This window comes from Danio aesculapii, chromosome 17 (assembly GCF_903798145.1).
Source record: "Danio aesculapii chromosome 17, fDanAes4.1, whole genome shotgun sequence".
NCBI classification, from domain to species: domain Eukaryota; kingdom Metazoa; phylum Chordata; class Actinopteri; order Cypriniformes; family Danionidae; genus Danio; species Danio aesculapii.
In genome coordinates this window covers 34,460,876-34,488,584 of record NC_079451.1, presented here as the reverse complement: position 1 = coordinate 34,488,584, position 27,709 = coordinate 34,460,876, and the positions used below count along the sequence as shown (strand labels likewise).

General features: G+C 34.7%; 1 long non-coding RNA gene across 1 annotated transcript in view; it reads left to right on the top strand.

Annotated features, from left to right (window-relative positions):
* The window catches only part of LOC130244396 (uncharacterized), a 161,925-nt gene that overhangs the window by 68,300 nt on the left and 65,916 nt on the right, over nucleotides 1–27,709 (top strand). Inside the window, exon 3 of the long non-coding RNA XR_008839232.1 lies at nucleotides 6,718–6,890. This is a non-coding gene — a long non-coding RNA (uncharacterized LOC130244396). The remainder of the gene's footprint in view (nucleotides 1–6,717; nucleotides 6,891–27,709) is intronic.

Here is a 27,709-nt window from a genome sequence, read left to right as displayed (position 1 = left end):
CAATAGCTCAGCACCTCCTGTGTCACAGCGTACAAAAAAGGACAGCGGTGTGTGTGTGTGTATGTGGAAAAAGGCCCAAGGTTTACCTGGTCTGCGGCTCTAGACACCACGGCAGCCAAGAAGCATCAGGAGGCAGCGGAGCATGACAGGCCCCACATCAAAGCACAACACCACACCTTGATCCAGACCCCCCACCCCACGGCCCGCGCCTCCTCCCGTCAGGACACACCTGACAGAGGGGCCACCCCGCGCCTTCAAAGACACACGGAGAGACACGAGACACAAATAAACGTCTAGACACTTTCTCTTACGGTGACCTAATGGTGTGGAATTTTTGCTCTCTTTGCACCTTATCTCTGTCGAGAGGGGAGAAACAACGTGATTGATTTGGGAAGTGTCAGAAGACTCCAGGATTCCCCCCCCACCCCCCGCCCCTTCGAGAAGAACAATTGAATTGCTAATGCGCTAGAGGGGTAAAATCTCAGTGTGTGGGTAATTTGAGGAAGAAAACTGGGTGCAAATCTACATAGACCAATATCTGTTTTAGTCTAAAGAAATATACGTCAAAAATGAATAAAAATAGGAGAGTAGTAGTATAATCATCATATATTATATTGCACTTGAAGCAGCATTAACTGGTTAGATTCATTTTTATGATTTTAAAACCTACAGTGAGTATGTTTACATGGACACCAATAATTAAATTTTAGTTCAATTAAGACAATACTCTGATTAAGAGTCTACCATGTAAACAGCGATTTTAGATTAATTTAATCATACCAAGGTTATAATCGAACTAAAGAGGAATCGAATTAAAACGTGGAGTAAGCTGATTTTAGTCGCTTTATTGAAGTGCAGTACAGACATGTACCATGTACACCTTAATTAAGCTATTACCGTCATGTAGGACTTTTCGCTGCGTTTTGCGACAGGATAGTGCACACACACACACACATGGGTGTTTGACACTCTTTGCACCTACAGAGTCGGTGCACACCACTAACAACAGAGTTTTTTTTCTTCCTATCTGCATGTGGTATGAACTTTAAAATTGCACTCTTCCAGAGGAAATGTGGATAGTGTGGTGACGCGATGACGTTTTTATGTACTATAACATGTAAAACAGGATCATGAAAGGAACATTCTAAAAGCAACTCATGTAAACGCCTTAATCTTATTATTGTCTTAATTAGATTAAGGCAAATAATTCGATTACTGTTGTCCATGTAAACTTAGTCACTGTCCAGCATAAATGAGTACACCCTTCATAGATCTCTCTTTTAAATTAAGATTTCTTGTAGGATGCTATACAATATTGTATTTGGTCATATTAGATTAGTCAGTACCAAACCCAAATCTGAAGCTAAAATAACACAAAATAACTTAAAATTATTACACCCAACTGAATTTGTTGGGGAAAAATGATAAATTGCATTTTAATAAAGAGGGATAATCAATAAAAACAAACATTTAATTTTGGATTTTAATGCAATCTTTCTTTTCCTAAGCTGTTAGGTGACCATGTTCTTATTTTAATGAATATAAATGTTTAATAGGTGTTTCACATCAAAATATATTATCTGTATTCACTGATGCAGACATCTTTTGGAGAGGTGGGAAAGCTAGAAAAATGAAAGTTGAAAATCTTTTTGGTGAATTATCGTTCATACCTGGAGTTGCATACATTAAGCCTTAACTCAAAGACAACAACTGCAGTGTTGACGGTTTAATGTGTAATGTGCATTAACTTTTTAATATTGGTGCACCCAAATATTGTTTTTATACTTTTTTGACACTCATATAAGTAGAAATACCAGGAAAGACCTGGCATCTAGATATATGGATAAGAATTAGGGCTGCACACTGTATTGTTTTAGCATCGATATCGCATTGTGTCAATCTGCAATAGTCACATCGCAGGATATGCAATGTCAAGTTGGGATTATAGTTGATCAGAATTACAGTTCAGAACATGTGATTTGTGGAGTCATCACACAGTTTAAGATTTTCATTTGGATGTGTTTTTAAGGCCTGTGATTGTGTATGATTTAAGCAAACTTAAACCAAAAGGTTATAAAGGTGTATATATATAGCAAAATATTTGTATTTGATTATTTATACAATGAAGAGTCTACGCTATACAGTGTTATTATATATATTACTATTAAACTTTTATACCTCAATGCTGTTGGATTCCACAGAAAACCATCAAATTAATCTATTTGTTCAATTGTACTTTTGTACAATTGTAATTGTTGTATTGTACTTTATGCAGATACTCCTCTACAAGATCATTTCAATCAGTGTAAAAATATGAATCATTCCAAATAGAGTTGTAATGCTGCGTTAACACCAGACGTGAAGCGTCAAACATGAATGATTTACATGTTACGTCAATGCAAAGACGCGAATGGACATCCTGTGGTGCGAATGACGAGGCTCGAGTTGAGCGTTTTGCGCTAATTGCTTGAGTTGGAAAATCTGAACTTCAGCGGACATTCACGCCGCGTTAACCAATCATGAGCTTGCTCTTGTAGGGGAGGGATTAAGACATAGTGCCTGTTGTTGGTGTCCCAAGGGAAAATCCTTTTACCGATACCACACAACAGTTCATCAAACTGGGCTTGGCTCAGTCTGAAGCACTGCTGAAAGCCTTCATCATCCAGGTATAGTTTCTGAAGGAGTTGATGAACTCACAGAGCTGGGTACCCCTCCGAAAGGATCTAGTGCACTCAGACACGGCGCTGAACCAATATACTCTGTTTTTCAGCATTCTTAAAGCACACGCAGCTATTCTCTCAATAAAATCCATGTTAGCCATTTAGCAACAAAACTAGAGTGACCGGGCACCCTGCCCATGATGTGAATCTTTGTCTATTGTGAAGTGAATTTGACACACGGTTGAAGCGAGTAAACTCAATTTTCATCTATTTACGTGCAAATAAGATGATTTATTCGCGTGTCCCACATCTGCTGTGAACACAGCATTAGAGATCTTGTGAAATTATACTCATATCACAATAGTTATCACGGACAAACTAAATATCCAAATATCAGTTTTTTGTCAGTATCGTGCAGCCCTAATAAGAATATTCATTTTCATAATGCGGTGTACTCATTTATGCTGAGCACTGTATGAATCATTGGCCCTATAATTACATTTAATGTAAGTACATTACTATAACCGCAAATTTGCTTTATAAACAATAAACAGAAAAGTCAAAGTGATTTTCTGTGGCAATCAATGTTATGCCACAAATGCTGATAGAGCTTAACCTTACTCAACCTGGCATATTGCTTTACCAACACCTAAAACCATATCCCTCAGTCATGTAAATGTGGTTTCAAACATCCGCAGACTATGTGTAAAAGTGCTTTTCTTTCCTCCTACATTGAAAAACTTGAGGAACACTTGGCTTAATTTCCTGCGTCTTTGCCGTGGCTTATTTGAATATATCCACTGATCTAAATGGCTCACAGGCTTGGATCAGAATGTTTTCAATACATACCTGTCTGGAGTAATTAATTATGTTTGTTAAAGCCTTCAGCCAAAAGCATTTTTTTTTCGCCGTTCAGACGTTTGCTTGTCTTAGCACCTCCCGCCACCCAGTGTTAGGAGACAGATTTAATTGCCACATGAAAGCCACAAAAAAGAGAGCTCAGTCTCCTCATAAACAGAAGCCACACCTAGCAGGGGAATAGTTTCACCTTTGAAAAAAAGCTGTCCACACTGTAATTAAAGAGAAAGGGTTCCACAGAGTAATCTGACTTTATACTACTGACTGCTGATGGAATGATGTTCAACCAAGAATGCTAATAAGTCATTCTTGCCCAAAATAATGAGGACATGGTTATTTGCTAGATCCCCCATAATTAAATACCAAAACCTTTCATTTCCCATCATACACCAAAACACTAGTTCAATGCAAACCATTGGAGTGATATGGACATTCATGGAGTCATTTATTTACTAATTAATATTATTATATGTGTTTACAAGAGTACCATAGAGACTTGTTTTCAGGAATGTATCGTTAATTAAATATGCTTTTATTATTATTATTATTATTTTGTTGAAAAAATGCAATATGGCCAGATATGCTTGTTTTAAAATACATTATTTGAAAGAGCTAAAAAGGCTAGCGAAACAATGAAAATTATGTACATAATATGTAGTTTTATATAGTTTCAAACCTCTGAGACCTTTGTTTGTCTTCATAACACAAATTAAGATATTTTCGATTAAATCTAAGAGCTCCCTTATATACATTACCTGACAAAAGTCTTGTTACCTATCCAGGTTTTAGGAACAACAAATAATAACTTGATTTCTAGTTGATCTTTTGGTATCAGAAGTGGCTTATATGAAAGCCTCTAGATTACGCTTATTTTACCAAAATAAAATATGATCATGTCTTGATTTTTAACTATTTAATTAGGACAGTAAGGTCTGACTTTGCTTAGGTCAAATTCTTGTCACTTAACAGAAATAATGTACAGTATAGAATTTAAAGTCATGGTGCAGTGGAAAAAGAATTAATATTGTGTATGACTCCCATGAGCTTGGAGGACTGCATTTATACATCTCTGCAATGAGTCGTTAATAAAGTCATCTGGAATGGCAAAGAAAGCGTTCTTGCTGGACTCCCAGGATTCATTAAGATTTTTTGGATTCATTTTCAATACCTCCTCCATCTCATCTACGGAAAAATCTACCTTTTGCCACTTTCCATATGATCAACTAGAAGTCAAGTTATTATTTGTTCCTCTAACAGCTGGGATAGATGGCAAGACTTTGTCAGGTAGTGTACAACAAAGTTCCCAACTCGTTTAAAGTCCAGAAAGGTACCAAAAACATCTAAACTGACCATATGCCTTCAGTGGAACAATCGGAATATTATCACAGAGAATACTTTTGTGTGGTCATAAAATATTGACTTTATTCAACAGTTTATTTTCTTCTGTGTCAGTAAAATGCACGCATTCACAAGCCTTGTGCAGCGATGTGTTAAGGGTAATTAATAATATAAATTACATTTTTGGGTGAATTACTTTAATATCAAATAGTCTCGCATATAAATCAGCCTTATTTTAAGTATTTTATTTATTTTTATAAGTATTCACATATTTGGAAAGTGTTTTATGTTATATTTACATATATTTTATGATATATTAACTGGAAGACAAGTCAAAACACTAAACCCTTTTTCTAAAATACAGCAGCAGAGCAATTCCATGTCAAATGTAGTTTTACCAAAATAGCGAAACCCTTTCTACGTTGTTTGTGTAGGCTTGTATTTTATAGTTCTCTAAAAATACTCAAGAATGTCTATGTCAGTGTTTTCAAACAATTATATTTGATTTACCAAAGTCACACAAGTGGCAATTTCACATCTGTCACATCCATAATGAAGCTTTTTCCTCATAATTGCAAAAATGTTAAATAAAATACAATCTATCATTTTTGTTCTACAGAGAGCCAAGTCTTATACTTTTAATTTTTATTTTCATCATTTGAAATATTTAAATAAAAATGTCTGCAGATTAGGGCTGGGTGATGAATCTATTTTATCGGTTAACTCGAGTGTGAAGTTCACGTTGATTTGTTTGAACGGAAATCGGTTTTCACTAAAACATGTGACGTGCCCCTATGGGCTCTTGTAGTTCCCACCAAATTGCCATAGAAACACACAAACAACATGCAGTGAGCAGAGGAAGAACTCTGAGAAATGTGGTTGTTGCTAGATCGGATACGGTAGCGACCGGAAGTTAACGAGAATTATTTATTAAATTTCCCATTTATTGTATTTTTTAATGTCTACCCCCACCCCAACCCTAAACTCAACCGCCACAGTAAAGTAAAAACAGTTGTACCGAGTATTATTTATGTTATCTTTTAAATTACCCAATAAATTGTATTTTTTTAATGTCTACCCCAACCCTAAACTCAACCGCCACAGTAACGCAAAAGCAGTAGTTGTTCTGAGTATTATTTATGTTATCTATTAAATTACCCAGTAAATTGTATTTTTTAATGCCTACCCCCACCCCATCCCTAAACCCAACCGTCACAGTACTGTAAAATATTAATTATTGTTATACAGTGTCATAAAAAATGCTGCTATATTAATGTGCATGTCGCATTTCCGGCCGGCCGCGTATCCATTCTAGCAGGTTTAAACTTTTCTGATCCCATAACTCTGTGGTTAGTTGTTTTGGAAAATATAAACAGATGTTTCAATATAATGTTATCATATACTTTTATATGTGAATTTTTGTTTGGAGATTTTACTGCTAATGTCACATCCATCATACTGGAATTGCTCAGCGCCGAGTTCAGGGGTCATCATGGCACACAAGTAAGATTAATTATTTGAACACAATTAAAGTTTAAATAAAACCGTCAACCAAATGCAGAAGTGTAATTATCACGTCTGATCACACATCTCAAAAGTTAAGCGTTTCACAATAGGTAGGACAGATGTTAAGAATGTTAAATCCTACCAAAGTGCTATGATAAAGGGTAAATATTGCCGGATTAACAGCTAAAGTTCTGATAACCCTGCTTTATCACCTTTTGTGCAGGACTCTTCATAAGACTGATTGATGATGAGTGCCTCGCTCTTATCAAACCATTCCTTTTCCTTAAGTCTTCTCTTAGGAAGTAACCCTAGATGCTCTGTAATACAATAGAGATTTGCTGCTCTCTTTGTCCAGGGATTGTGGTATGCCAGCGGAGGGCACGATGTGAACGAAGAGGGCAAGGAAACATGAATAGGTCTGCTCTGCTGGGACTGGAACTCTGTGACTCTGCGGTGGAATAAAAGCGACATTGAGGATTAGAGGAGAGTTCTTCGGCTTGCAGGATAAGCTGATCTTCCACACTCCAGGTAACACTTTTATTTTTTGAAAAAAATGGAGAAATAATGCTAGACATAAAGATACAATCTAGTCTTCAACATAAAGAAGACATTTAAATTTAGGCCTAGATCACGATGTGTCCAACCGGTAGACATGGTCAATAGCGACAGAAAGTAGATCTTAGTTTGGGACCTAAGAAGCGCCTAAAGATCACTGGCAGAATTTAATGCAAATGTTTCTATGAGACTTTATTCAACAGATTATATTAGTGACACAGGGTCAGCTAATCTCTAAGAGGATGAATACATTCAAACGGAGGAGACAAGCTTGTGGAATGTTCCTCCATGAAAGACTTTCAAAGCCAATGCTGCTTTAAAAGGGGACAGTAGTTGCCACCAGTCCTAGCCTCAGGGATCAAATTGATATCAGATTGAGTATGCACGCTCCTTTTACAGTTGGCCACATAAATGTATCGTTGCAAGACTGATATCCTTCTGATACCCCTAAAATAATTTTCTTTTGAAATTTATTTATTTTTTGTTCCAGTATGGGAAGTGTTTGAGTTCTCCATGTTAACAATATACTGTAGCTGCATTTCGAAATGTTTCCTCATCAATTAAATGCATTAGTATTGTATGTATCTCTGACCATTTTCAGAAATTTCAAACCATCTCTGGGGTTGTTTAAGTGACGGTTTGTGAGTCAATTCCATTCAGCTTGCAGTGCTTAGAAATACTGTTGATGGATTAAGGGTAGGGTTGGGTACCGAAACAATTGATTAAAAGAAATATATCAATAGAATTCAATTCAAATATATAAAATATGTTGATGTAGGCTTTAAACTTTAATTATATTGTTCAATTAAAATGATTAAATTACATTTTTCTAGAAAACATTTTTTCCCTAGTGTCCTCCACCATAATTTTGTGGCTCAAAAGTATCAGTTCTGGCACCGTTTTGGCACTGATACTGTTTTAAAAGTATCGATTTAGTACCGGTCCTTTTGTCCTTTAATACAAACAGTCAGATATATAAACTGTACCTTTAAAAAGTCAAGTACATGCATGAACAACATGAGCATTTGTAGCAAATAAACAAATATAAATATCCTGCTCGCTTTCTGAACCCTGTCTAGCGAGTTCTTTCTTACACCCCTATGATTGGTCATGTGCTAAACAGAAAGGGCTGCGATTAGCTCTAACGCTCTTGTGCTGTTCACCGATTAGTGACACCGATAAACGCCAATGGCGATCACAGCTGTTCCATGATAGACACAGTGGAGAAAACTCACTCTGCAGACACACGCCCATGTCTGTATCCAGACGTATCGCTGTAACAGCCGAGAGGAGAGGACTGTCCAGCAAACACACACACACACACTGAAATTTTGCACAGTTTCTGCATTTTTAAGTGGTTGGAGCATTGTAAATACTCACGCTCTCCTCCCTCGCCATAGTAAGCTACCACAACATAGTGCATATGAGATAAATGACGTTAGTATGTAATAACCGGTTATGATTATTACTGAACTGATACTGAAATGTCTGCATCTGCATCGTTGTGCACCAAAAAAACAAGAAATTTTGACACCCCTAAAAATCACCCCAAATGATACCCAACCCTAATTAGCGGTGAGCAGTATGACCAAAATTCTGTTTCAAAAGGTGCGTCCCAAATCGCATACTTATGCACTATTCTACGCCATTTTGTAGTATAAATAGTGTAAGTAGTTCGTTGACACTGAAAACTAATAAAAAAATATTAAATACACTTTAATTACCCATATGATGCACTCAATGATCGCAGGTTTGCTCATGCAGCGGAGGGGGCGGAGCTATTGGGCGCACATGTTGGATAACTTTATTTGTTTTGGATTGTGAAAGCAAAATTCTCCCACGAGAATGATCATTGTGCCTCCCGATGATGAATGTGGTTAAACTAATGGCAAGTATTGTTCTGTACTTTGGTCATTTATTTCACTGATTTGGCAATCGTCAAACGTCATCAGGGAATCTGTTTAAATTTCTGCTTAGTAAAAAAACATTATTGTTCCATTTGGGACGACACTACATTAATATACTCTGCTGTTGGGTGTGTAAGTGCATAAGTACATGGTGCATGAGTGTATAGTGTGCCATTGGGGAGGCAGCTCTAGTATGAATTATTTTACTTCACACTAACTATATTTTACAATAGAGTTATTTAAATAGATAGTTATTACATTAAATCAACAAAAAGGTTATAATAAATAAACATAACTACTTCAGAAATTAAAAGTACTTTACACTTTATTTGGACCTTATTAAATATACTACGGATGCACACTATTGTATTTTTGCTGATATTTTGACATCGCGTGAGTTAGCCATGGCCACATATTTACACATTGTGGTATAAATGGAATAAAAAATCTATTATGCTTGACATTTTATTCCGCAGTAATGATGTTTACTGCCCAGTTCTAGTTAGGAATATCATAATATCAAATCGTTTGAGACATCTTAGGAGGAAATAAATAGTATATACAGTGTTGTAGGCCAACTGGAGTCTATCCCAAGACCAGAAAAGGGATGAATTAGAGTTATGAGTGAAACCTAAAGTGGATCGTGTCAAGGCCAAGTCACAGTCAAAGTTTTTAGTCCTCTTGGTCTTCGAATGTGTGTCCAAGATCAAATTGTCACAGTGTTGATCTAGTCATAGTGTTGGGGAACATGAGGACTCCCTCTTGACTTGATTTTCCAGTCAAATCTGACCCTTTGCTTGTCCTAGTCTTGAGTCAAACTCGTCCCTCTTCTGGTCTCTGTCTTGAGTTGCACTCAGCTGTCTCTGGTCCTTGTCTCAAGTCGAACTTGACCCTCTTCTGCTCTCTGTCTTTAGTCAAACTCAACCCTCTTCTGGTCTCTGTTACAAGTCAAAATTGACAGTCTTGTCTTGGTATTTTTTAAGTTGAGCTTGACCTTTGTTTGTCTCTGACTTGATTCTGACTGCAACACAACACTGTATCTTTAAAAAAAAAAAAATCCAGATTAGATTTTTTCCACTCCGAAATGGTGACTTGTATTGCTTTTGTCTGGTTATCAACTAAAATAAGCCCAGAATAAAGGTAGAGGAGCATTTATTTTTTTTTATACTGTGGATCTAGCAGTGGTGCAGTCCTCGACGATGTTTGTATGCAAACAGCGTGCGTGTGTTTGACTAGGTATAAATCAACGCATCTACAGCAGAAGTTTGTGCCTGAGTGTGTGTGTGAAAATCTGGTGGGCTGAGGTAGTCTTGGCTCATCTGCATGGCGAGACAAGTTATCAGAGGGAGCCATGAGTGTCCTGTTCACTCCAGGGACTAAGCAGAACAACAGGCTCGGTGTGACGCATGACTACACTCTGGCACAGCGCAGCCACACAGGGCCTAATCTCGCTGTACCTCCTGATCCACCTCTTCACCCTCTCTCTGGTCATTATCACTCAACAGTTTAGTAGGCATAGCAGTGGGGACGACAGCACACGGGTCTCCACCATTTACTCTGCCCTCGGCTGCCCTATGCAGTTTAGCGAGGATATGAATCCTGTTGGTTCGATGAGATGGTGCCAACTTGTTAATGCAACATGCTGAACTGTAATGGGATATTTCCTTTTACTATTGCCAAATTAGGTGTTTAGACGTGGTTTCTTTTGATGTAGGTACATGTATCTGTTCTTAAGATGGAAACACTTCGGTTAAACGAAACCCGAATTCTTCAAAGAAGGTTTCCTTACATATTGGAGCCATAGCCCATCCCATGCATTACTATTTGACAGCTGCATAGGGCTGATTTTGAGATTTTCCTCAGGATGTTTTGAGGATTTTAAGTGCAAGAAGCCATCGTTTGTAACGCATTTAATTAGTTAAATTGTGGTTTGATGGTATGAGACAAATTAGCTAAGTTTAACTGAACATACAGCTACCAGTGGTGGAAAGAGGACTGAAAAACTATACTCGAGTAAAAGTACCATTACTTGCCTAAAAATGTAGTGCAAGTAGAGTAAAAGTATCTGTTGTAAATATTACTCAGAGTATGAGGAAAAAGTAGCCCTTTTAAAAATGCTTAAATGAGTAGTGAGTATTCCACTGTGAAAAGTTAAAGATGCGCTTAAATGCAGTTTGTGCAGGGATATGTAAACGTAATATTCTGTAGTTTTTTATTTATTTATTTGTTTTTCAGGAGACCCATTAGCTACTACCAAGGTAGTGGCTATTCTTCCTGGGGTCCATCGAACACCAAAAAAATTACATTAATACATTAGTACTAATAACCAAGACCAATAAAAAGCATAAAAACCCCAAATTCATACATACATCCAGATCAACAAGCCACTTAATATTGTGCCATTAAATATCTCTTCAACAATGTTTTAAACCTCATTTTACTTGTTACAAAGCATGTAATGTCTGATGGTAATTCATTCCATGTTTTCATTCCTCTATACATTACGGTCCGTTGACTAGCATTACTATACAAAAGTTGACAGTACAATACACTTGGAACTCTTGACACAGAAATATTTGTTATGAAACACAGCAGAGAAACAATTACCCTATCCTTTACCAATAACCAACCTAAAGTTTTATGCATTTTTCATAATATTAACTCTTCTATTGCAGTGTGAAATTAGTTGTGCCACTCTATTCTGGACTAACTGTAATTTATCGAAGTCTTTACTTGATGCACTCGACCATACCACTGGACAGTAATCTAGATAAGAAAGAACAATACTGTTGTATTATCTGCATACATAACTGCCCTTGCATGCTTTAAAACCAAAGGAAGATCATTGGTTCATTTAGTGATCTTCCTATAATTGTTTGTTCCTTCCAACCTTCCTTCCATTGTTTATTCGTTCTGTCCTTCATTAATTTATTCGTTTGTTCCTTCCTTCCTTTATTCAGTTGTTCCTTCCTTTGTTCCTCCCTTCATTTGTTCGCTCATTCATTCATTCGTTCATACTTTCGTTTGTTTCTTCCTTCCTTACTTAAATAGTTTGTTCAGTCCTTCCTTGAATCCTTCCTTACTTGTTCCTTTATTCGTTCACTCATTCATTCGTTCTTTCATTCATATTTTTGTTCCTTCCTTCATCAGGTCATTTGTTCATACATTCCTTCCTTCCTTCCTTAGTTCAGTCCTTCCTTGAATCCTTCATTCATTTGGTCCTTCCTTCCTTCATTAGTTCAGTCCTTCCATCCTTCTTTCGTTCAGTCGGTCCTTCCTTCATTTGGCCCTTCCTTCCATTCTTCATCTGTTCTATTTAGTGATTGTTTAAGGCTATTTAGTGATTTCAGTCATCATACAGTAGACATCCTTCATTTTCTCATCAGTGACATGTAATCTATAAAAAGTCTCTGGGTCATTGCTTGTAAAGATTTTGGACGTCGTCTTGGACATTTTTAAAGCGTCCAAAAGGTTTGCTGCATTTATAAAGTGCCCATGTCTTGAGGTTGTTCAGTATGAGGCGATTTTCTTTCAGTGTGCGGTTTGATTGAACAGGACGGATTTTTCTACTCAGCCAATCACCATAGACACAAAAGAAATAAAGTAGTGACTGCAGGTTGAAGGAAAGTAGTGGAGTAAACGTACCAATATAGCACTAAAAATGTACTCAAGGGAAAGTAAAAGTACACATTTTTAAAACTACTTAGCAAATTACAATTCCTGAGAAAAACTACTCAATTACAGTAATTAGAATATTTGTAGTTTGTTACATTACACCACTGACAACTACTACACTTGAATTGTTGGATACTTGTATGAACAGCAGTCAGATTAAAGTTGCAAAGGTGGTCTTAAACTAACTCTAAATCAAGCCAGCTTAGCTCACACAGACAATCGGATATGTTTGAGATTTAGTTATTTATTTTTTTCAGTTTTACATGTGCGGCATCTTTGATTAAAATGACAGTTCATACAAAAAGTATGTAATCATTTGCAACTCTCACTGGTTCAACATTTATTTCAGACCTGTAACATTCATTCTTTACTGGAACAAAACAAAATGTTGTAATGTAGTAACAAAATGTAGTAATTTTATGTATTTTTATTTATCTAAATTAAGAATTGCCATCTTTAGTAATTTATATTTATATTTTATTTTTGTAAAATTTACTTTTTTATCCACTAAAGATCTTTGATTTAGCTCTCAAATATGAAACACGTGGTACAATCCTGTCACTGGGGACAAGGCACAATTTTGTACATTTATGGTAAACTTTTGTACATTTAAAGTACTATGAAGTACACCGCCAACCTGATTTCACCAAGTAGGACATGTTCCTGGATTAACATCTATGATGATCTTGGAACAACATTCCTATCAGCCAATCAGAATTAAGGAATACTTTTACATGTTAAGTTTAGGCTAACCATTAGGTTTATTTACCTCTACATGATCCAACTATTATTCCCCTCTGATTTTGGGAATAATTTACAGTTATAGTTGGGTTTAGGGGTGGGGAATAGGTATGGGTTACATTTTCGAACAAAAAGGATGTTTCAGGATTGCATCATACTTGGCAAAATCATGACGTGCGAGGTACACATTTGTACTTTTCAGGAATTAATATGTATATGTTGGGTTCAAAAGTGTATCTTTTCTAAAGCTACCATGAAAATGACATATTGTATACCTTTATGTTTAACAGTGTACAACCTATGGCAGTCACATGTGGTGCTTATTAGGGATGACCCAATGTAGTGGTTGTCATATTGGAATCGTAAAATAAATGGTCGTTTTATCGGTACAATAATTGAATTTGAATTTGTTTTACACTGTGAAAAAAAAAAAATCTGAATTGCAATTTGTAAAAGGTTTTGTTAAATAAAGATCTGGATGTTTTCTTGCAGTTTACTTTTTCAATTACAACATTTAAAAAAAATTGGATGTCTGCTGTATTTGCTTTTTATTTTTGTAAATAATAACAAGATTTATATTTCAGTCTACATATTGGTTATTGGCTTCCAGATAGTTGTTAGTATTAGCTAAAGAAGGGGTTCTCAACCTTTTCACTTTGAGGCCCACGTTTTCTTTCTGCATTTTTATTTATTTATTTATTTATTTATTTTAAACCGATTCAAAGACGATCACAGGGAGATTGCTAAAGACCAGCTTCTGCTTTAAAGTGGACTGACTGAATATCTTCTTTTAAATATCTACTATTTATAAATATACAGACAAATGTAAAATACAGTAAAACACCATAAATCTGTTGAAACCCGTCGATCTGATGGCGGTTGAGTTTGCAGCTGGATATTATTGGGGGATCGCTGACAGAAACAGTGAACAGCTCCGCCAAAGCACATGTCAAGCTCATATGCAAGTTTATTTTATATTATATGGCAGAAACACCATTGAGCTTCGCTAGATCCTCCTAGATGGGTGTGCGTCTGTTATAAAACACTCACAGGACATTAATTTGGACAACTATGTGGATAGTTTGTGAATCAAGACTTGCGTGAATTAGTTGCAGACGAGATCATAAGGCTGTTTTTGAGTTTGATGTAATCAATCAGAGAACAGGAGAAAGTGCATTACTTCGATCATAATGAAATACGAAATTATAGTATAATATTGAGAGTTAATTTTAAGCTCTCTCGTGGCTGACCTGCAGGATCGCTGAGGCCCACTAGTGGACCGCGACCCACCGGTTGAGTATCCCTGAGCTAAAGCTTCCAGATCTGTGAATCCATATTTAAAATCAAACGTAGAATGATTTTTATAGTATATTTCAGAGCTTCAGCAAAAGTTATTGAATGGTGATTTAAATTTTCATCTCTTTCTTACACAAAGCGATCACAAAGCTTCATGAGACTTTGAATATATCACTCAAATTGTATGAATCACTTTAATTAGATTGTCATATTGATTTCTTGTAATTATGCAGCACGACAGATTATTCCTTTCACCCAAATTCTTAGAAAATACACTTTTCTTTGAAAGGCACACAATCATACAGGTTTGGAATAACATCAGGATGAGTAGAGCATGGCACAATTTTTATTTCTAGGTGAATTATTTCTTTAAAACCTGCTTAGGAGTAAATATACTCCCCGGTGAGAAACACATGCTGTTTAGATTGACCCAGTTGTTAAATTACAGAAATGAGTCAGCAAATGTTCATTCCTCGATACACACCCCCTCTCTTTAACAGCACGCTTCTGTTTTGACTGCTGTTCGTGTTTGGATGGTGTGTGACGACAGGAACCGGTTCCAGGTATTTACGCACATCCTGCTGGAATAAATCCAGTGTGATGGTTCGCTCCTCAGGGATGGATTTGATCTCAGACCTGTCATTTCTGGACAGCCCCAGTCTCCATGATCTCTCTATAGCTCCAGGATGGTTTCAGGGATATGTTATAGGAGCAGTGTCTTGCCACGCGCTCTGGAAAGTAGTAATCTCCATGCGATACGTTTCTCTCGCGAGGCACTTATAGCAGGTTTTTGAGGTTACACAGTGTAATGTGATTTTCCTCTCATGATCAGATGTATAAATATGCAAGGATATATTAATCTGGGGCATTTTACATAACTTAATTTCCATCGGCGTAATCTTCCCTATTGATTAATGTTATTCCAAGCAGAGGGACATGGCCATTTTAACATTAACCGGATTTATTTTGGATTAGGGCTTAGCCGTCTCTCTGAAAATGTACTAAATAAAAATAAAATATTCAAATAAAACAAGTGTCCCTGAGAAAATTAATACCATAAACAAGTACGTAGAGTTGCATTAATTCCCTTAAACAGGCGGAGATATCTGATTTTTAATGAAAGAAAATCTTTTAAGTATAAATGCAATGATTTGGCTGTAAAAAATCAATTTAAAGTAAGAGCTAACAGTTTTTACTTTGCATAAGACAGGAAGTGGTGTTGCTTTGATACTGTATAAATGCATCATGGGAATCCTGTGGGGGAACATTGGCTGTTTCTCAATTCCAAGAATGCAGAGAATGGATTTGCGTTCTCGTGGAGATCGTTCTTGCCAGGTTACCTTGGAATAACGAATTCCGGAGACCTCGAGAACAGCACATGTCCTGTGAGAAAGGAAATGCTGCTTTCCTCTTGATGGTCACGTGACCTTTACACTGAAAAAAGTGTTGCATGCAAAACTGTTGCAAACAATTTATTTGTGTTGAGTTTAAACAAATTAAATTGAGCAATGTTCAACTTAATTTGTTTGTTTAAATTTAGCCCAAATCATCTTTGAATAATTTTTTTCAGTGTACATGTTTTTAACAGAAAATTATTTAACAGTACTTACAATACATTTAAACATTCATATGATTTATTGTTTTTTTCCTTTTTTTCAATATATAACATGCACACAAACCTTACAAATATACGTTGCGCAATACAAATAAAACAGATTTTATTTTAATTTCAGCAAAAACACCCTTAATGTGTTTATGCCTTTATTAAGATTTCATGTTATCATGTTAATTTTATCATGTTAATGTTTACTTTCAGCGTCTCATTTAGTGAAACTCGTGAGATAAGTTATATCTAGTCCCACATGGAATCCGCGCACACAGAAATCCACAGATTTTGGCAGACTTGTAGCCCATCTAAAGAATTCTTAGCTCATCGAAATCTATTTATTTACTTGTAAATGTGTGTAAATTTACATCCGTTCATTTTTTTATTAATTACAGTAATATTATTGACTAATATAATGGTCATGTGGTTTATTTACAATACAGTTTGTAAAGTAATATTTCTTTTCTGTCTTTTAGTAGATATCTTATATGAGAGACTTGCTTTGTTTACCAAATAAGTGGATCTTATTGGATTTTTATTGTAAAAATTAAAGTTAAAAAGGTATTATTTTTATTTAGTATATTAAGATTTTTTGTTACGATACTTCTAAAATCTTTCCACATAAATCTGCAGATTTTGTACAAAATTGTGCGCTGGAATAGCAAAAAATGTCTGCAGATTCTGTCTGACTCTAGTTATATTTCTAAACTTTAATAATAAATCTATTTACAATGCTGCGCTTCCGGCCTCTTTTATTCAGCCGCAATGACTTCTGGAACTTGAGCGAGTTTTGTGTTCAAGTCTGCATCAAAGCATCCTCAAGATCAAGACATCATCCAGGAACTTTCACGTGTCCTCTTTTGTTGCAGTCTTGAGTTTTGCAACTGAATTTTGGTGGATGATGATAACGTTACACAAGAACAGACGAGGACGCAAGATCGCTGAAGAACGCATATTGAGAAACAGCCAAAGAATAGTTAAAGAATAGTTCACTCTAAAATATATCCATGCCATCATTTTTATTGTTTGTGTATCATTTTCTTTCTGTAATAAAAAGATTAGTGTTAAGGGTTTATCGCTGATGATCGTAGCTTCTAACTTTAAATCATTGTGATTTGAGTTGTCATGGATGGTTAGGTCAACAACAACAAAAAAAAATCCCCAAAACATGAATTCTATAATTGCATATCCCAACACCATGTCAGTTGTTGTTAGGACACGGTGTATATGATTTAATGAATAAAAAAATAAATATGTATGTATATATGTACAGTTGAAGTCAGAATTATTAGCCCCCGTTTATTTTTTTTCCCCCAATTTCTGTTTAACAGGGAGAGAAAATATTTTCAGCACATTTCTGAACATAATAGTTTTAATAACTCATTTCTAATAACTTATTTATTTATATTTGTCATGATGACAGTAAATAATATGTTACTAGATATTTTTCAAGACACTTCTAAAAAAATTCACAGGACATAAAAAAAAATATATATGTATGTATATGTATATGTGTGTGTGTGTGTGTGTGTGTGTGTGTGTATGTATATGTATGCATGTGTATATGTTCATTTATTAATTTTTCTTCAGCTTAGTCCCTTATTTATCAAGGGTCACCACAGCGGAATGAACCGCCAACTATTCCAGCATTTGTTTTACGCAGCGGATACCTCTCCAGCTGCAACCCAGTACTGGGAAACACCCATACACTCTCACATTCCCACACACTCATGCACTACTGCCAATTTAGTTAATCCAATTCACCTATATTGCATGTCTTTGGACTGTGGGGGAAATCTCCACATGCAAACTCCACACAGAAATGCCTACTAGCCCAGCCGGAACTTAAACCAGTGACCTTCTTGTAGTGAGGCGACAGTGCTAAGGACTGATCCACCGTGATGCCCTGATAGAGTAATATTATTATCAATAATAATTAAAAATAAAATAAAAAAATGGCAATAATGTATACAAATCAAATACTGAAGTAGCCTAGTCCTGTTGAATGTTACTTAAGTAAAACTTGTGTATGTATTTATGTATTACAAGCAAAAGAAATTTGGACAGATTTTTAAAATGTATACTGCTAATATGTATTGGTAATTCAAATGTACAAGAACAGCAACCTTATAATCCATTATGTAAATTAGTAAAAATAAATATGTAAATGTATACCAGATTAGCTAAAAATAAGCATCTTGCTCACTAATTAGACACCAGTTTCATTGGTTGCATGATTATTGAAATTCTGTTAAATATGACCAATTTTTTTCTTTCATATCAAACCCTTAGATGTGATGGATTGACCATGCGTGGTGAGTCTTTAAATAAACAGCGTCATGAGTTTATATATTTGGCATTGGAATTCCCAGCCTCCCCCTCTCCGTCTCTCTCTTTTTCTGTCTCCTTCTCTCTTTCTTCTCTACTGGCCACAGATTTACTGCAGCAGTAATAACTGTCATGGCAAATGCCTGGTAAAGTGCTGGACAAGGGACCAACAGAAGGAGAGTATTTATCACGGTATTGACTTTCTGACTGTGGTGTCGTGAACTCTTTTGTCATAAACTGGAGCACTCAGAGCGAGCGTGGCGATCGATAAGGGGGAAAACTGCTGTCAGGTTCTCTCCCAGGGAGCATTGCTTTTGTTACAGCCACTTAGGGGGCTGATAAATGCTCTGCTGTGGATAGTTCTCCGCTTCCGTCCACTAGCTGAAGGGACTTCTCATACTAGTTTTTATATCTGGGAAAAAAAGGACAAAAAATCCATCTTCTACTAGAGGAATATGAAAGCTACTAGAATAACAATCACAGAATAGGATTGTGTGCTTTTAATAGTCTTAGATATGAATAGATGTGCCATTATTTCCAGCGCTTTTCCTTTAATTGAGGATTAACTAATCTCACAGTCTAAAGCGGCTTTTGAAAACAGAATGTTCGCTTTTGGATAAAATAATAACGTAAGCTTTTTATTATTGTTATTATTTTTTAATGGGTTTATCAAATATTTTAAGATGTCCAAACACATTAGATAGCACAGGAAGCTAATCTGTCAGCACGTGTGTATATTAGAGTGTATGATGGGTCAGGCTACTAGTGTTTACTACATTTTACATGTTGTTTTAAAGCTCTTACTAACTTATGCCTGGCACCACATGGAATCTGTATTGATTTCTCAGCAGATTTCACAGAGTGTCTAATTTAATGTGCTTATTTATATGCATTAATAAAAAATTATAAAAATAATAATTTATTCAATCATTTTATTATCGGCTTAGTCCCTTTATTAATCTAGGGTCGCCACAGCAGAATGAACCGCCAACTTATCCAGCATATGTTTTACGCATCGGATGCCCTTCCAGCCACAACCCATCTCTGAGAAACATCCATGCACACTCATTCACACTCATACACTACGTACAATTATGCCTACCCAATTCACCTGTACTGTATTTCTGTAGACTGTGGGGGAAACCGGAGTACCCGGAGGAAACCCACACGAACGCGGGGAGAACATTCAAACTACAAACAAATGCCAACTGACCCAGCCGAGGCTTGAACCAGCCACCTTCTAACTATGTTTCTGTAAAATTTCAGCTCAAAATACCCATCAGATCATTTATTAAACAATGCAGAAGATGCCCATTTTGTTGTCAGATCAAAGTGTAACTGTTTTTGTAGCCTGTGTCTTTAAATGCATGTGTTTGCATCTCTTGTATAGCGTTACATAAACAACAATCGGTGACCAAGATAGATGTGGATAAAACAGAAATCTAGCTCATTAGTCAAAAATACCAAGTACTTTTATTTGATGTATGTGGTGTAGTTTATTTAAGCCTTTGAAATACGAGTAACGCACAAATGCTATTACAAAGTTTGCAATACACACACATACTGGCTGTGGTTACTCCAGTGATTATGAATTATAGTGATTTTACTGTCTTTATTACAAACATGCACTTTTAAAAAAAAGTTTTAAACATGCAAAACTCAATCTTGAGTTGCAGCTGATCACAGAGAGTTGGAACAGATCTTTTAATCCCAGTTTCTTTGCAAATCCTATTTTGTAGACATGTAAGCATTACTACGGAGTTAATATGCGCCTGTAAATCAATTCAATGGAAATCACTGGGATTTGAATCCTATTTTAATGTCAGGAAACTTGTGTTTATATGACTGTAGACACACTATACATAGACACAGTTCTGTCCAAACAGCAGGGTTCGCACAGGGTGCTTAAAATGCTTGAATTTGGCTTTTAGAAATTCAAGTCCTGGAATAATTGGCTTGTTTTGTTGAAAAGTGCTTAAATTATCAAGGAGAATTTGTATGCAATTTTCACACTGGAAAAATAAAAATGTTTGTGGACTTTTGTGACAATTCAATGCAAACCCGCACAAACTACAGTGATTCTGAAGCGGTGATTTGACTGCTATGAAAAGTGGCCAATCACAGTCGACCTTGTCTAGTTTTTACATGAAACGTAGGGGCGGGACAAAGGCATTTCTGTGTTGCAGTGACAGAAGAAAAAAAAAAACTTAAAAACAAATGTTTTTTTGGAATAATACTTTTCGGATGCTTTTCGCCTCTGACCTGTCACTCCTCTAAATACAGTCTGAATGTTGGCACAGGAATGCAGGTATTGCGCAATCACTAATTTCTGCAAATACCATGAGTGCTTTATTTTAAGATAAGAGCGCAGTCATGTATACAGTCATGATCTCTTTGCTATTAAAGTAGAAATTATTTATCTTTACTCCTTGAATGAATTTAGTCAAAAACTATCAAGTATATAGAATTAGATTGATGCATGACCGGTAACAATGCTAACGGACTTCTTATTTGGCTGTATCGTGAATTAAAACTTGCTTTCAGCAAAGGTGGAACTTTTTTTTTTATTTCTTTACGACAAAATAATTATGTTAATATATAAAAATGTTTCTGTTTGACATATTTGTGTGATTTATACATAATAGCTGTATCCTGGTCTGTCTTAAAGCATCTCTAAATTGTACAGGTATTACAGGTCAAAGCAATCTGTTGTTACATTTATCAAAATAAACAATAAGGCTCCTAAAACATTGCTTTGAAAAATGTAGTGTTGTCATATTTCAAATACTCCAAGTGAAACTAAGTCATTTGTTTTATTATTTTATTACTGATGGTGTACTTGTCTTTTTTGAAAGATTATTTCAGTTTAAGATCAAGTGTGAAATAAAATTTCCATGTGATGTACAGCTATTTAAGAAACAAATTTGCCATATTGTAAAGACAAGAATGAGCAAATACGAAAAATAGTGTAAAATATGTAAATAAAAGGCTAAATTTAAATCTTTTCATACTTTAATTAAGCCTTTCAAAGCTTGAAAATAATGGACAAAAAGTGTCTCTATGGCCTTATAGAGTATGCGGGAGTTTTGCCAGTGCTATTGAAAAAGATTAAATGCCATGAATGGAAAAATCGTCCATACTTCCTTTGTTAGTGCAAATTCCTATATACACGTAGCTTTGTGATTTAAACAGTTAAACCATTCAAATAAGTTTACACTTAAAAAAGGGCCATAATGAAAATGAGATTTTTTTCCAAAAAAGTAAATAACTAGTACTCCGAGTAGCTTTTTTAAAAGAGTACTTTGTACTTTTACCTAATATTAGTATTATTTACAAAAAATTCTATTATTTGTATTAAATTGTAATAGTATTTTTACTTCAGTACAAAAAAAAACATTTCTCAAGCACATTTAGTGCATGTTTATTATATTATTAATATGTGATTAATTATTATTTTTTTTTTTATTATTGTTATTCATTCATTTTCTTTTCGGCTTAGTCCCTTTATTAATCCAGGCTCGCCACAGAGGAATGAACCGCCAACTTATCCAGCACGTTTTTACGCAGCGGATGCCCTTCCAGCCACAACCCATCTCTGAGAAATATTATTATTATTATTATTATTATTATTATTATTATTATTATTATTATTATTATTATTATTATTATTATTATTATTATTGATTGTTTTTATTTGTATATATTCCTATGCAATGTTTTATAGGTTGCTGAGAATTTCAGGTGTTTCAGGTGTTCAATACGATGCGTGTCACTCTTAAAAATACAAATAGGTGCTGGAAAAAGTGCTTAAAAGTCCTTGCTTTTCATTATGCTGTGCCTGTATGAAGCCTGAAACAGCTTCCAAAAGTTGATTTTGCATCATACAGTAGGTGCCCTTAAAAGTAAAGTAACATAAACAGGAGGCTAAGAAAAATGCTCAATTTAAAAGACAATTTCAGATGCCACTTAGAGGCTTTTGCACCCTATATACAGTTGAATTCAGAATTATTAGCCCCCCTTTGAATTAAAAAATATATATATATATTTCCCAAATGATGTTTAACAGAGCAAGGAGATTTTCAGAGTACGTCTGATAATATTTTTTCTTCTGGAGAAAGTCTTAATTGCTTTATTTCGGCTAGAAGCAGTTTTTAAAATCCATTTTAAGGTCAAAATTATTAGCCCATTTAAGCTATTTTTTTCCCGATAGTCTACAGAACAAACCATCATTATACAATAACTTGCCAAATTACCCTAATCTTCCTAGTTAACCTAATTAACCTAGTTAAGCCTTTAAATGTCACTTTAAGCTGTACAGAAGTGTCTTGAAAAAAATAAACCGGGGGGCTAATAATCCAGGGGGGCTAATAATTCTGACTTCAACTGTATATGTAATTTTACTTACACTTATATTTATTATTTGACGTAATTTATTAAGTTTCAAAGCTCCTGTACTTTGAAAATGATTTTTATGGCTTTGTGAAATAATTTAAGACGTCCCTGACAGTCCGGATACTTTGGCGTAATGTGTATGATTAATGCGAGGTGTGCGGTGGACGTGGCACTGCTGAATGGTAAATCAGTGGTGTGGTTATTGATGGCAGCTCTGATTAGGGGGTCTGGAGAAATTGCTGTGTCTGATTGATGATGACGGAGGGGTGTTAAAATGCTGACGATAAACAGACACGCTGATCTCCAGAGTCGACTTGCATTGTGAGGGTCAGAGGTGAGTCAAGTTTACTTCCCTGAGGGGCTCGGCGGGCCTGATGATATTCCCAAAGTTAACATAACCTCTGACCTCTTCAGACAACACAGACTCCACACCATCTCTGAGTGCTGTGGATAAACCTCTGCCAACACACAATGTAAGGCTCGGTTGTTTCTAAAACAGTTTTTTTTTGTGTGTGTGTAACCTTGTTGGTTTTTGTTATGCAAAGTTATTGCATGTGGTAAAAGAAGTCTTAAGTTTTATCCTAAAGACCTCTGTAACAGGATTGTGTTCGGCAGTCTGGCCAGCTGGATGAATGACAGGAAAATGACATGAATCACTGACAGATCTGAGGTGACCTCTGACCTCTGAAGTAAGAGAGGTGAGTCGGGTATCAAGTTGACAAATTGATGAATGTTTGACAGCGAGTCTAAAGCAAGCGCAGCTGTGTGTTACTTTAGAAAATGTAAAGTACTGATGATGTAGTGACACTTTTCATCACCTGTGCCATATATACAGTTGAAGTCAGAATTATTAGCCCCCCTGATTATTTTTTTTCCCCAATTTCTGTTTATCGGAGAGAAGATTTTTTTTTTCAACACATTTCTAAATATAATAGTTTTAATAACTTATTTCTAATAACTGATTTATTTTATCTTTGCCATGATGACAGTAAATAATATGTTACTAGATATTTTTCAAGACACTTCTATACAGCTTAAAGAGACATTTAAAAGCTTAACTAGGTTAATCAGATTAACTAGGTCGGTTAGGGTAGTTAGGCAAGTTATTGTATAATGATGGTTTGTTTTGTAGACTATCGAAAAAAAAATAGCTTAAAGGGGCTAATAATTTTGACCTTAAAATGTAAAAAAAAATTAAAAAATGCTTTTATTCTAGCTGAAATAAAGCAAATAAGACTTTCTCCAGAAGAAAAAATATTGTCAGACATACTGTGAAAATTTCCTTGCTCTGTTGAACGTCTTTTGGGAAAAATTTAAAAAAAGAAAAAAAATTCAAAGGGGGGGCTAATAATTCTGACTTAATTTGTATGAAATATTACATATATGTATAATAAATATATTATATAAATATAATGAATAAATTCATTGCTCATCCCATATTTATCAGCGGTCGCCACAGTGGAATGAACCGCCATAATAAATAAATATATAAAATAAATAAATTCAAAATAATAAATTCAAATATCTAAGTAACAGGGTGTTTGCGGGGTCTTGAAATGTCTTAAATATCGTAAACGATATTTTAGACCTTAAAAAGTTCGTCCTTTAATTTTTTATATAAGTCTTAATTTCCCTACGTGCATGTAAAGTTACCCTGCGTTTCCCTAACAATGACATAACTCGCGGATTAACTATCATCATATGATGCATCATTTGGCAAAAGAATAATGTACGAGTGTTTCCCAAAATTGTAGATTCTTTGTCGAAGATCTGTTGTTTAAACCATGTTAGTTAAAATGTCCATAATGACGCAATAAACGGGGTGGAGTAACAACTTCTTTAGAGAAAAACCCCATAATTTCTTTGTGCAAATTATATTATTTTACAAACACAAATTAAAAAAATAATAAAATCCTATAGTTTTAGTAAAAACATGTACTCGCTTTCCATATTAATAGAAATATATATATAAACGGCACATATAGAGCCTATATATGTTTCCTTTACAAATATTATTGAGAATATTCTATATCCTATGCTTAAACATTAAACCACTTAGCTAACATGTATTTTAATCTCACATTTAAATCATATAAATCGTTAATGTTTGTAATTTACAGGAGGCTATCTATTAAAAAAATGAAGAAAAATCCTACTTATAATAATAATAATAATAATAATAATAATTATTATTATTATTGTTATTTTTATTTTCACTATTAAGTAAGATCTTGTTTATTTTTTTAATTAAATTTTTTTTTATTGTAAAAGTCACACATTCAAACCACTGCAGAAATGTTCTAACCAACAGGCCCATGTCATATACAGATACATTTCATAATAAATAACCTACTTCTAAATTAAAAGCATTAACATATGCTATATATTTTTGTTTTCACAAGCTTTGGAGACGTAAATTAAATTCTGCTTTTGAATAATAGGTCACTATAGCTTTCGTTATGAGCCAAGGCTGCATTCAAAATGGCATAAATGTTTTCAAAGTGCAATACGAAGGGAGTGCAATTGTCAATATGAAGATCACCAAAACTGAACTGTAAAAAAGTAATAGGAAAGCTAATTACATAATTACAATTGGTAACGTAAACAAACAACCATCCATAATTCAACACTATTGTGTCGGTGGACTAAATGTGTTCTATGGGATGTTGTTCTGAGGACTCTTACCTTTCAAAATAAACCCTACTGTGCAGCAATGAATGCGTCTGTGTCTTGCTATTACGATGAAATGTACTAAATATCTAAAGCGTTTTCTGTACAACTGCACAAATTTAGCAAATTCATTCTTTAAAAGCTTCCCATTGAAAAACAACTACAATGCCTGCTTGAGGGTTGTAGTTTGTAGTTTAGACTGATGTATAGTTTGTCAAAATTACTTAAAATTATTATTATTTTTTTTATGTAATCTATTCGTTAACACTGAAATGTGCATAAATAGCACCCTAGTGCATCCATGTCCTGGAGCTGGCTATGAGTTAAAATATTTATTACATGTAATTTATACATCAAATTATTTATTAATAATTAATAATATATATTAATTTGTAAGCTTTTAATTACACATTATATTATCAATATAACCATTTAAGTGAGATTTAATAAATTAGATTTAATTACAATAGGATTTGACTATTTATCTGTTATCTAACTGCAAATGCAAGATGCACATGAATATTTTCCTGTCATTTCTTTATTTATTTAGAAAACAATATGTTTTAACAGTAGTTTATTGTGCAAATTTAAAACAAAGACACAAAGCTATGCAAGCGCAATGTTGTTCCCCTGAGTGTGGAGACTTCTGTCTGTGTAAGGTGTTTTCTGCAGCTGCACTGATTTGCAATGCGTTTCAGTGGCAGAATCTAGGAGGAGTTTACTTTTAATTAGGAGTTTGAGAGGATGTGAAAGTCACATTCTGGGTGAAATGTTATCTGGTTACATTAGTGGCAGAGGTTTCATTTTAAGGTTTAAAGAGAAAATTAACCTCTCGCCAATTAAAGCCCCCGATTGTTGAAGAGTGTCATGCCATTTATTCAAGCAGACTGAGCATATTGACAGTTTTGGATGTGTAAATGTCAGGATTAATACGAGGAATACAGGAATAATTATTTTCCGACGAAAGCTCACAACTGAGACCATTAAAGTACATTTAAATTCTGAGCTCTCTGTTACAGTCAAGACTCCTTATTTGAAGTTGCTCTCATATTGTTTTCTCACTTGACTTCATTTTTAGGGAAGGAAATAGTCATTTTTTTCTAACAGATTTTTTCTACCCAATAATTTTTACTTTACAGAGTTTTTGACCTTCGAATACTGAGATTTTTTTGGAAATAGTGCAGGCATGTTTTAGTTTATAAACTCGGGCTGTGTTTTAGTGTAGACAAAATGGTAGTGTAGCCAGGATGGTTTGTTTGGTCTTTAAGTTTCTGTGTTAGTCTGATATATAAAATATTCTCATATTTTGTCATTCAATAATTAAAACATTTGTATTTTTTTCTGAATGAGAGATGTTCACTTTTTATTAAAATTGGTTTACACTTGCCTAGTGCAGGATCTATGGTTGTTTAAAACAAATGCCGTTACACTGTAAAACCCAACAGTCAACTTTATCAAATGAAATGAGTGTAGTTGACTCAAATTTGACTGAAAGTCAAGGTAATGAGTTAATTAAATACTTAATTACTTCAACTTAAATGGAGTAAGTTCCAAGTAGTCACATAGATTAGTTTTTGAACTTAAATGGTTTGTAGCAATTGGTTTCCTCAAACGCTTTGAGTTGCCTTAACTTATTGGGTTTTACAGTACTCAAATTGCTTCATTTACTCAAATGGATTAAGTTCACTGTACTCATTTAGATTAGTTTTTGAACTTAAATGGTTTGTTGTAATCGGTTTCCTCAAATGGCTTGAGTTACCTTAACTTTTGGGTTTTACATTGTAAAAAAGTTGTATATTCTGATTTTTATCTGGTTCTGTTTTGTAATGTATACTATAATTTAAAGGATTTGCTGCCCGGATAAACATGATTTTTTTTCTCTGCTCAATTTAATAATAGTTATTTTTTTATATATATAAAGAATGCTATTATTATTTATTTTTTACTTTTAAATAATAAAAGATGTTGTACTATAATTTAGTTTTTCATGTGTTTTCCGGTAAGATACTGGAAATGACAGTATGGTCAAGCATCATTTTCATTTTAAAACACTGCTTTAAAACACAAACACACTAGTGAAAAAAATCAAAGCCTCAAGTGGTGTTTGTGTGGATAAAGTACAGCGAGGTATCCTGGTGTAAATGCGTCTGGCTCTGTGTGCTCTCCATCGGCCCTTA